This window comes from Chinchilla lanigera, unplaced genomic scaffold (genome assembly GCF_000276665.1).
Source record: "Chinchilla lanigera isolate Chin_1 unplaced genomic scaffold, ChiLan1.0 scaffold00100, whole genome shotgun sequence".
NCBI lineage: Eukaryota > Metazoa > Chordata > Mammalia > Rodentia > Chinchillidae > Chinchilla > Chinchilla lanigera.
In genome coordinates, this window is record NW_004955501.1 from 7,159,142 (window position 1) to 7,171,468 (window position 12,327).

The 12,327-nt window shown below is 39.8% G+C and overlaps 1 protein-coding gene across 5 annotated transcripts in view; it reads right to left on the reverse strand.

The window, feature by feature from the left end:
* The window catches only part of Nek11 (NIMA-related kinase 11), a 267,222-nt gene that overhangs the window by 51,284 nt on the left and 203,611 nt on the right, over positions 1–12,327 (reverse strand). The gene's annotated exons all lie outside the window — the stretch shown is intronic.

Sequence of the window (12,327 nt, forward strand, 5' to 3'; positions counted from 1 at the left end):
TACAAAGCCATACTTCATAGCACTGTTTGTAGTAGCTACAGAATGAAAATACTCAAGTGTCTCTCATTTGGGCACAGGTTGAATAAACAACGGCATATGCACATGCAGAAGAACCTGGCAGCTGTAAAAGGAACAAAGCATATGCTACTATATCACTATGAAGTAATCTCCAGCATATATTGCTAAAGAAGGTGAAAAGGGTGAGTACAATATGCTACCAATTTCTTAAGAACTGTGCGGCGGGGTATTTATTTGAGTATGTTTTAAAAGGAAAGGATAGACCATGAGCTTTTGTTTTTGTTTTTAACATGGAAGGAATTCAGAAGGTAAGAAATCAAGAATAGAAACTAGTCTTCTTTAAATAGTTTCTCTATAGATTTGATTTGAATTTATGAAAACATGCTATGTAATTAATAAACAAAGCAATAAAAGTAGTTTCAAAAATTGTGAAGCAATAAGCCAATAAGCCTGTGAATACTCATACATATAGTAGTGATTCAGCTAGGTATGGACCAGTGCATGCCATGTGAGGGGATTACAGACGTAAGGGGAAAAGCCACCTGAGAAAGAGAGAATCATATCTAGGGCTCGCATCAGACCAACAGTAGTGTTTCTTGGTACCTTCATACCAGCTGCTATGGTTTACATCTAGTTGTGCCCCTGAAGCCTTATGCACTCATAGGCGGGGCTTTTGGAGGTGACTGGACCTTGGAGGCCTGATATTCATCATAGATTAGTCCACTGATGAGGTTATGCTGAATGTGGTGTTAGGAGGTGAGGCCTGTTACTAGAGGTGGGTCACTGGGGTGTGGCCTGGAAGAGACCCTCCTTCCCTGTCTCCTTCCTGCTCTCTCTGCTTCCAGGAGCCATGATGTGAGCAGCTTTTCTCTGCCCAGGCCCTTCCACCACACTGTCCTGCCTTGGACCCAGCTGACTATGACTGAACCCTCTAAAACCAGAAGCCAAAATAAACCTCTCCTCTTTAATATGTGGATTTGGGGTATTTATCACCATGAAGAGAAAGTGACTAGGACAGCAATGAATCTGACTCTTGCATGGAGTGCACAGGAGGGTCTCAATGCGGTAGGGAGAAATTACTATGCAGGGCTAAATTCCCCCATAGTGCCGCATAACAAAGCTCAAAAGACCCCAGCATGTCAAACTTTCTAAGGAGTGCTTCCTAAAAATAAATATCCAGACTACTTATTAGAGTACAAAAGTACTCCACACTCAACAAGGTAAAATTCACAATGTCAAGGACATTAGTCAATAACTATGTTATACTTTTTAAAATATCTAGAAAAAATATTGATCAAATTAAGCAAAGACTAGGGAAAAAAGATATAAATCAAAATTCTAGAGATGAAAAACACAGTGAATGTTCCTTCCCCTCAAGTTTTCTTTGAACCTGAAACTGTTCTAGAAAATAAAGTACAATTAAAAATAAATATGAAAACACACACACACACTGAATGGGATTAATAGCAGATAAAAAATGGCAAAAGAAAAGATTTGTGAATTTGAAGACATGACAGTAGAAACTACCCAAAATGAAATGGGAGGGGGATGGCACAAGAAAAAATGAAAGAAACAAAGGGAAAAAGGGAGAAAGGAAAGAGAGAAAGGAAGGAAAGGAGAAAGGAAGGAAGGAAGAGAGAAAGGGAAAAAAGAGAAAGAAAGAAAGAAAAAAGAGAGAAAAGAAAGAGAAAGAAATGGGAGCATCAGTGAATTATAAGACAACTTATAACAGCCATGTATGTGTAAATGTAGTTCCCAAATGTGAGGACATGTATCCCCACAAATACCTTTTTTTTGGTACTGGGAATCAAATCCCTGACCTTGCGTTTGCCAGGCAGGTGCTGTGCCACTGAGCTATATCCCCAGCCCTCTACAAGTACTTTTTTCCTGGACCCTCTGTATGAACTGGCAATGAAGAAACAATTCTGTCTCAAGGAGACCTCATCTTTGTCATCAAGAAAATTTCCCAGCACCTGATGTTTTTCATGTCATTGATTTCCAACTGGAAAAGCAGACCCAGAATTGTCCACAGATCTTCAGTCCTTCTCCATAGCTCCCCATACTCGGGTTAAGTCTAGGTGGAGTGGGCACAGTCCCTAGAAATCTCAACCAAGCAAGAGAGTGGAGGCCAGTCCTACTCCCTTCTTCCTAGAAACTTAGGTCTCTTGGCCTCTGCAAAAACCTGACAAGTCCTGGGAGAAAAACCAGCAGTTTAGCCTCAAAATTTTCTGGGTAGCAAGAACCTCTAGCAATAGACTCTGTGTGGGGCCAGACACTTTAGAGAGGTGTCTGGGACTTTAACTCAAAATTTAACTCCTCTTGTGACAATTTGTGCTAAATAACAGAATTCCAAACTATGAGGGTCTAACACGTGACTCTTGTTAGATCTAGAACCATACTGGCAACAGCTCTCAAGGTGCAGTTGGGGACTACGGTGCTAAGACAATTCCACTTACTTGGTATTCTGGAAAAGGAAGAACTATAGAGACAGAAAGTAGACTGCAGTTGTCAGGGGCCGGGGATGATGGGAGGTGTCGACTTCAGGGGCCAGCACGAGTGAATTTGGGAGAAGAAACAGCTGTTCTATACTCTTGATTATGCTGGTGGCTATATATTAGCCCCTGTCAAAATCCACAGAAATGTGAACTAAAGGAGTGAATTAATTTCAAGTTTTTATCTAAATAAAAGTGATATATTTGCCAATACTCTTGAACTATCAACTAAAAGGTGAGTTAAGCTGCGTCTGGCAGTGCACACCTCTAATCCCAGCATTTATGGAGGCTGAGGTAGGAGGGCCACACGTCTGAGTCCTGGCTGGGCAACTTTATGGGACTCTGTTTAAACAATAAGTGAAAAAACTGGAATGGGCTGTGGATATAACTCAGTAGTTGAGTACCCTTGAGTTTAATCCCAAGGGTGAATTTTGCTGTATATAAATTGTACCTTCCTTATCAAAATAAAAGGAAGCTGATTCCAACTCATACTCTAGGGTGAAAGTCTGCTTGGTCTAATGCTTCTCCAACCTTAGTGTGTGCATGAATTTCCAGGTTTATTGAAGTGCAGACTGTGATTCAGGAGGGCCAAGATCAGAGAGTCTACATTCCACATACACCTCTGGGCCACGTCATTGCTGCTGGCCATGGACCACACTTTAAGAAATGAGGCTGGGACACTAATGAGACCACCTGATGTGTAAAGTTGAGGCTCGGAAAATTTCCATTCAGACTGAACAAGCCCTTCATGCACAATACATTGGCTTGGCCTGTGTGAGTTACAATGCAACACTCTTGCCAAAGCGGAATGCCCACTGTCCTTCCACAGGGCTTCCTCTGTGGTCTCCAGTAGGAGCCTGGAGCCAGGCCTAGACTTGAAACCAGCATTTAAAGGAAAAATTCCTCTCAGTAGAAAATCAGAAAACCTGCCTTGAGAGTAGAGACTTCAGGAAGCTCACTAACCAGAAAAGCGTGTCTGTCCATCTGTCCATCCATCCATCCATCCATCCATCCATCCATCCATCATTCTATAGCAATCTCTCTTTGAATGTACATGGAAACTACCCAGCCAGAAAGAAGTTGACACAAGCTTCTTGTCATTCTGCCAGCATTTCAATCACTTGAATGGTGCCACCTAACTGTGGAGAGATAAGTGCTGTCTGTGTCCCAGCAGGAACATTCACTTGTGGAGTGGTCTCCCCACAGGAAGAAGTGACCGTGGCAGAAAGCCAGGTGCTAAAGGATGGCAAACGGTTGGCATTTATATTTAACTTCCTGCTATTCTCCCAGGAAACTGGCATTGGCACTTTTTTGTTCATGCTAAAAAAATACTATGTAAGTGTCTTCACACAGCCTCAACCACAGATGCACACTCTCAGGTGCAAACTAACTCTTAGCAAACTAACACATGTCAACACCTCCAGATATCTGGCAAGAAGCTTTGAAAAAGGGAGTAACTGCACATATATTAAAAGTTTATTATAAGTTGTTGACATTTATTGAACAGTTACGATGTTCCATAAACTATACTTAGCACATTTCATATACTATCTCAACTCATTCTAAAAGCATTCCTTTGAGGTAGGAAATGTCCCACTCCACAAATCTGACAAAGAGGTTAGATAACTTTTCTGAGGATACATGCTTGTCAGTGGCAAGCAATATATGAACTCCACAATCAGCCCCCAAGAGCTTTCCTCTGATGACTACGCTCGGATCTACTCAATGCTGGACACAACATATACTAATACTAAGCTCAGGGCCCCCCAGCCGGGAGAACTTGAGGAAGGATGTCAATATTGTGCCCACATATGTTACTCCCCTACTTGCCCATACAGCCTTGCTTTCCACAATAAGAAATGATGAAGTTACAAAACAACAGTCACAAGTTATTTCCCTGATACCTTGAAACTCTAATACTAATAAGCTTTTAGTGCTACTCACTACTGACCTGGAAGGCATATTATTATCTAAACCTTCTCTTTGCTTATATAAAAATGAGGGACTGCTGTATGGGAGAAGGTGGGGTAGGGAAATTCGCTTCAGTTTTAGATATCTGGAATTTGAGATGTTTAATGGACTTCTGGGGGAAATGTCAAAGACCAGGTTAAAATTCACATACCCACTGAAATATTAGTGGATAAAATATCTGAGAAACAGAAATTTCTCAGAAGTAAAATGGGAGAAAGGTGAAGTATAGAAAAACAAGATAGCCATGGCTTGACAATTGTTGAACTGATTGGGCTGGTGAGTCCATTAGGTTAATTATACTATTCTGAATAATTTGTATATGCCTGGAACTTCCCAGAATTAAATATTTAAAATTTCAGAAGAACACACAACATTGCTTATGTAGGACATCATAAAAAATATATAATCAGGATCTAATGATAAGGCAACACAAGGCCAACCCAAAATGAGAGACATTACCCAACAAGTAGCCCGTACTCTTCAGAAATGTCACTATCATGAAAGGCAAAGAATGACTGAAGAATGTTCCAGAACAAATGACATAAAAAAGACATAACCGTGGAATGTCATGTATTATTGTGGCTTATATTCCAGACCAGAAAAACAATCAATAAAATTTGAACATGGATTGGTGTATTAAATAATAGTATGTACTTATGTGAATTTTATTAAATTTAATCTGAGTATATATATTTGTGCATAAATATATGTGCACAAATATACATATTTGTGCATAAATATAAAGATGTGCTGATATAGATAAAAGAGTTGTATGAATGTGGCCAATCTAGGTGAAGGATATATATGTTCATCATGCTATTCTTATAACCTTTCTAGAGATTTAAATTTTTTGAAAATAATTTTTAAATTAATGTGATAACCCCAATATAATTATTATCCCATTATCCCCCCAAAACATTCTTTCTTTCCCTTCCTTTGAACACAGGGAAAGATAGAGGGCAAGAGGAAATACCTTAAAATGCTATCGTAACTTAGCAATGGGTACCAAACCCCTTTTATTTTTCTTTAAAAATGTCTCCTATCTGTATCACTTTTCCACATGCTACAGCACCACTCATTGCAACAGACCCTGCAAGCATTACGTGGACATTGGGGGTGCACCTGGTGGACTGTCAGCCCCTTTTAGGTATTGCTACAGCAGAAGAGAACATCTCATTCAGCCACAACCCCTTTCTCAGGTGGCCCACACTGAGTGTCTGATTGGCTTTGGGTTTCCAAGACCTGGTCCTCTCACTCAAGTTCAGGGCAGCTCTGCAAGGCTACCCAGCTTCAGAGCACCCTGTAGGGACAGCGGAGACCTCTCAGAGGCCATATCACAGCTTGACTTCTCATGGCCGTCTGCTTTCTCCCCTCTCCTTTTTATAGGTGCTAGCCTCACGAACGTGCCCTTGCCAGCCTCCTCCCACACATGAACCTCCATCCCTGAGTCTGCTTCCCAGGGTCCAGCTGGGGCAGTAATATTATATTTTTTCTGAGAAGGAAGCTGAGCCTTAGAAATTGCTCACCAAATGTCAGAAAGACATTTTTAGTGAAGCCAACACACTGATTCCAAATCTGTTCACCTCCAGCTTGTGCTCCCTCCTCCCTACCACTCCAAATCACGCCCCTCTGTGAAGGCCACGGCTGAGATTTTCATTCTTCCAGAGGCCGCCTGACTTTCGTTTTCTGACCGTATAGGTCTCACCATCTGTTCTGTTTGATACATGATCATGTCCCACTTGGGACTTCTCTTATGATCACCTCATATTACATAGCTACTGCACTGTTGTTTAGCTTCTCACACTGAAATTTGGTGCTTTCCTAACGTTTGATCTTTCTGGGGACCAGTGTCACCCACTGGTCTTCTGTTCAAGCTGACCGTTGCCACCAACATGCCCAGTATGCAGTACACAACTGCAGTGAAAGAACAGCAAGGTTTCCTCTCCCTGGCTGTGTCCTATGTCTTAGAAATGGAGGAAACTCAACATGCTCAAAGGATACACAACTCCACAGCTTCAATTTCTTTTCTGTCTTTCCTGAATGATACAGGTTTTCATGACCTAACAAGGAAAACATGTTATTCTTTTAAAGAAGCAACTCCATCCACATGTGAGAAGCCCAAACCGCACTGGTCAGCAGTAAAAAGTAAGCCAGAAAACAGTCATATTCAGCCAAGCAATAAGAAAGAAACAACATACTAGGAATAAAATCACTAGAATTATCTTGCTCAATAATTTTGACAAAACTACTTTCATTTGAATTATTTAAAGTATTTATAATATGCTAGGAAATGGGATATTGTGTACTTTGCAAAAGTAATTAAGTCTTAGATCAAAAATCTGACATCATATTATTAACTTTTAATAATGAAATAACTGAGAACTGCTCCCAAAATGGCAGAGCAGTGAGTTCCAGCAACTCAGCTTCACCAGAACAGTGCCTTGATTCTGGAAAATAAGAGCTTGGAGAGGAACCAAAGTGAGTGATGGTTACCTGGGAAGAGCAAGGGAACTGACAGATGAGAAGAAAATAAGATTAAGTGGTACAGAAGATATAGATCACACCCTGGAGAAGAGATCATGCAATGCTGCCCACAATGGCTGGATAACCACCAGCTGGGAGGCAAAGTGAAACTAATAACTTTTTGCTTAAGGAGAACAAGAGAACTGCACCAGGACTGAAAGAATCACCTGCAATTGGAACAAGCATGAAAAACGTGGGACACTGCTTCCAGAGCGGCCTTTCACAATCAATAGTTGGTGAGTGACCTCAGTAAGGCATCCTCACCTACAACCACAGAGCAAGAGCTGGTGGGAATGCCATGATAGGAAAGGGCCAAATGTTTGAACCTGGGCCCCATTCAGCCCCTTGGCTGCTGCACACTGCCAAGTCCCCAGTGTGGATGAGGGAAATACAGTCAGAGGAGACTGCTGGCAGTTGGAGAGCAGACTGGGGAAGTCCTGCTGAAAGGCAGGGACTGATGAACACAGACCTGGACCCTGTGGTCAAAGGCCGGGTTCAGCTTGAGTTACACAGGTTTGGAAGCTCACACTGCTGCTGTGTTCTCACTGTAAGCACAATTATATTCCCAGCACTGTGTGGGGGTGGACTGCCACCTTAGACTTCCAGTGTGAACAGAAACACGTCCTGGCCTGAGCTCTGCTCCTTAACCATAGGCTGAGGAAAACAGCAATGAATCCAAAACAATAAGGCATTTTTCCTTAGTGTACTTTGTTTGATTGTATTATTTTTTCATTTTTATTTTACTTTAAATTTTTTTAAAATTTATTTTTAGTCTTCTGTTTTCCTCCTCCTATACATTTCCCCCACACTTTTATTCTATTATTTTACTTTTTTTTTCTTTTAGGAGCATGTCTGTGAATGTGTGCTTCTCTTCCTCTTACCATTTTTCTTCCAGTGTAGTTTATAGATAGTAAGGGAATTCTCCCTGGTCCCTTTATATTCTTCCCACTTTATCCATATCTCTTTGCCTGACTTTTTCTCCTGTGTCTCATTCATTCTCAGTTTATCTTTTCTTTCCTCTCCCCCTTTTATTGGTCTCCCTTTAACATTTTCTGTAATATTTATATCAATCATAGAATCTTTTCCCATCCCCACTTGTCACTACCAATGTTATGTCCAGTTTTTTCTGTGATTCCCTTCTAAGTATATAACATACCCTTACCATCAGAAGGACCTTTTGCCTCACTCTTATTCCCTCCTTCCCATACAACAGAGTAGAGAACTTTTTTTAAAAAGGTGTTTTTGTCTTTTTTTTCTTCTCTCCCTCTCTGACATCACCCAGTTCCCAAGCACCTGGGCTTTAGATAACCAATTCCATGAAATTACTTTTGAATGTTATTTTTCATCATTAGAGGAGATAGAGCTATCAAATTTAGTGCACATTAACTGTGGGTCAAGACTTGGGCAGTTAAAATAATTACACTACAAGCATAGATTTTTTTCTCTAGGCTATAAGGACATCCAAAACAGGGTCTCATAGTATGTTATTTCTCCACTAGCCCTGACAGATACCACTATAATGTATTAACCTGTTGCTGGTTGTTATGGTTTGTGTCTAGATGTCCCACAAACTTTCTCAGGGTTGGCTGGATCCAGAATGTGTGGTGCTGGGATTAAAGATGTGTGATTACTAAATTAGTCCAATGATTAGTTTGGCAATCACCCTAAGCTAGGCATCCTAGATAAAATATAAAAGAGGCAGAAAGAAGTCACTTGTTGCTGGTTGATTATTTGCTGTCTTCTCCCTGCCACAAGCTGTCTCTCCTCTACAATGCCCCTCTGCCATGCTATCCTGCTTCAGAGCCAGCCAATTACAGACTGAAATTTGTGCAAACTGTGAGCTAAAATAAACCATTCCTCCTTTAACTTTGGGTGTTGAGTGTTTTGGCTCAGCAACGAGAAAAGTAACTAAGACCATGTTGTACTGATTTGATTGCATAGGAATAATCCTGACTCAGTGGACAATCTCATGCCAGTAAACCTGTCTGATGAGTCCACATCACATCCAGAGAGAGAGACAGCAAGAGTTCCTAACACCAGAACTTGGAGTGCATCAGATTCTGAAGAATGCCTGCAACCTGGCAGAAAGAAGTCCTGAGTCTGAGGGCTTCAGTATTTCAGTGGAGGGATCAGAGAGTTATTGGGTGTAAGCACTCAGACTCTCTGGCAAAGAGGCTACTTGGGAATCTCATATGCAGTATCTCATGGCATGTTTAATCTGTATTCCTATAGCTAGTATGTGGAGTTATGTTCTTTTATAGTTTCCTGTGTTTAGTAGGTTGTTAATTTTGTGTATTTGTTCTTTCACTGGCTCTGATTTAATAAGTGTTAGGTTCTCTCCCTCATCTCAGTTTCTTCACCTCAAACCCCCAAGACAATACTATGAACATATTTCTTTATTCCTTTTTCAAACACCTAAATTCTTCCTAAGTTTCAAATTTCCCATACTTAGCTCCCTCAAAGCCATCCCTATCTTCTAGTATTATTCTTTGATCCACTCCATTCTAAGCCTTTGGCTCTTCCATATCTAGCTGATTGTCCTCCCTATCAGCAAGTTCTGACAACTAAATAGCTTTTCTCGGTCACAAAGTAGACCCCCTTCCTTCCATAGCTCATCCTTGCTCCCACAAAATAGCCTCTGAAAACTCTCAATACTAACCCTTAACTCAACTAAAACTATAATAAAATCAGACCTCACATCAACCTTTTCTTCCCACCTACCACTATTCCCCACTTGAAACCTTCCCCATAGTGTGGAAGGTTTCATTTCTCATCCAACCACCTCCCGTTCTACCCACCCCACCTCACCTCTCTCACTGCAGAACAAACACAAATATTAAACTGCCATAGTGTGCATAGAAAATAGACAAAGGGGTGTCTTGGTTACTTTTCTGTCATTGCTGAGACAAAATACCTGACACCCAGAATTAAGGAAGGAACGGTTTATTTAGCTCACAGTCTGTGGAGGTTTCAGTCCATACTTGGCTGGCTCCAAGGCAGGGTGGCACATGGCAGAGGGCAACCCTTCATGGCAGGCAGAAGATAGGAAAAGCAAGAGCAAAAGGGAGGAGCGGTGGCAAGCAACCTCCTGCCCCATGACTGTATGAGGCTTTGGGGCGACATGCAGACACAAACCATAACGGGGTAAGAGTAACTTCAAGATCTATCATATAGAAGTATTGTCCAATTGAATAGGTGGGTGCTGCTATAACCAGAAGTAAGTCTTTTGGCAAAACATATGGACAAAGTTAAAATCACTTAAAGTAAATATCTAAAGGGGGAAATACCAGCACTGGACATACAAAGCTGAAAATTACTCACAGGGAGGCAACATCCTACGAAAAATCTCCATATAAGTCACAAACTCTCCTCCCTTCTCTAGTCCCCAATCACCAGTACATCCCCCCAAAAGGAAGGGAAAATAATAATACATAATTTATATACATACTGATATATATGAACAAATAAACATAGATACACATAGGAAAATGGGGAAACAAGGAAAAAGATCTCTGAACCTCCCCCAACTCTCCCAAGGTAGAGCAAGGGCTTACAAAGAGGGAAGAAACTAAATACCAGGTAGCAGGAATCTATAAAAAGTTCATAAAAGGAATGAAGAAAATAGTTGAGCTCAAAGAGGAAATGAACCACAAGTTCACAGCAATCACTCAATATGCCCACAGTGAATTTTGGGGAAATAGATAAAAAAACTGGATAAGCTAACCAAAACAATTCAAAATTTGAATGATAGATTCAACAAGAATATGGAATCCTTAAAAAGATGTCAGACAGAAATACCTGAAATAAAAAACTATAGAATTCACACATTTCAGAAATGATCAATGTGCAGATAAAGTATATGATACAGTGACAAAATAATGAATTATGATAAAGAGTTCCAAGAAGTGAAAAGGAAAATAAGAGAACAAGAGAACAAGAGAAGACTATCCAGCAACTACTGGATGACAACAAGAAAATCAATCTAATGCTAATTGGAATTAGAGAGAAAAACTTGAGATGGATTCACTACCATGCTTACAGAAATAATGAAAGAAAAATTCCCAAACATAAGAAAATAGTTTAAAATACAAGTGATGCTTATAGAACACCAAACAGTTGTGATGAGAAAAGAAGCTCTCCAGGACACATCCTTATTAAACTACCAGATATCTAACAAAAAAACACAGAATTTCAAAAGCAGCCGAAGAAAAACAAAAAATAAAAAAATCACACATAAGGGTAAACCAGTTAGAATCACAGCAGATGTCTCAACACAAATCCTGATGGCCAGAAGAGCTTGAAGTGAAGTATTTCAAGTCCTGCAGCTCAGAAGATACATGAGGGCTAAAGTAGCTCTAGAGAAAATACTTGAGAAAATACTTAAGAATATTATTGACAGAAATGAGTCAGACACAGCTAAAGACACAGAGGATACCTGTGAGGTCAATGAAAACATAGCCAACAAAAAACATTAGGAAAGGAAAAACAAAGGACACACCAACAGATAAAGAAGGCAATGATCATAAATAACCAACACATTTCAGTAAAATCTCCCAATGCTAACAACCTCAACTCTCAAAATTTACAGACCGGCAGACTGGGTCAAACAACAGAATCCAACAGTCTGTTACATTCAGGAAACTGATCTAATTCAAAAAGATATTCATAGACTAAAAATTAAAGGATGAAAAACAAGAATTTGTACCAGTATCTTCAAAACAAACAGAGGCTGCAATTCTAATATCAGACATAGTAAACTTCAAGCTGAAACTAATTAGAGGAGACTGAGAGTATCATTACATACAGCTAAAGGAACAATCCAACAAGAAAAGATAACACTGATGAACATATATGCATCAAATACTGGAACATCTATCTTCATAAAATAAAAACTGAAATTAAAAGATCAAACAAACACTAATACAATCATAGTAGGGGATTTTAATGCCCACTTTTGCAAAGAGATAGATAAACTAAACTACAAATCAATAAGAAATCTCAGAGCTGAACCACACCCTTCAACATATGCACTTAATGGATATATGTAGAATATTCCACCCCTCTACAACACAGTACTCATTCTTTCCAGCAGCACATGGTACTTTTCCCAAAATAGATCACATACTAGTTTACAAAGCCTGTTTAAGTAAATATAAAAGAATAGAAATTACTCCATGTGTGCTATCAGACCACTGTGTAATGAAAATAGAAATCAATGACAGAATAAATTTTGGAAAAGGAAAAAGCTCCTGGACATAAATGTTGTTTTTCATCCTTTAATTTTTATTTTATGAACATTTTTTTGGATTAGATGAGTTTCTTC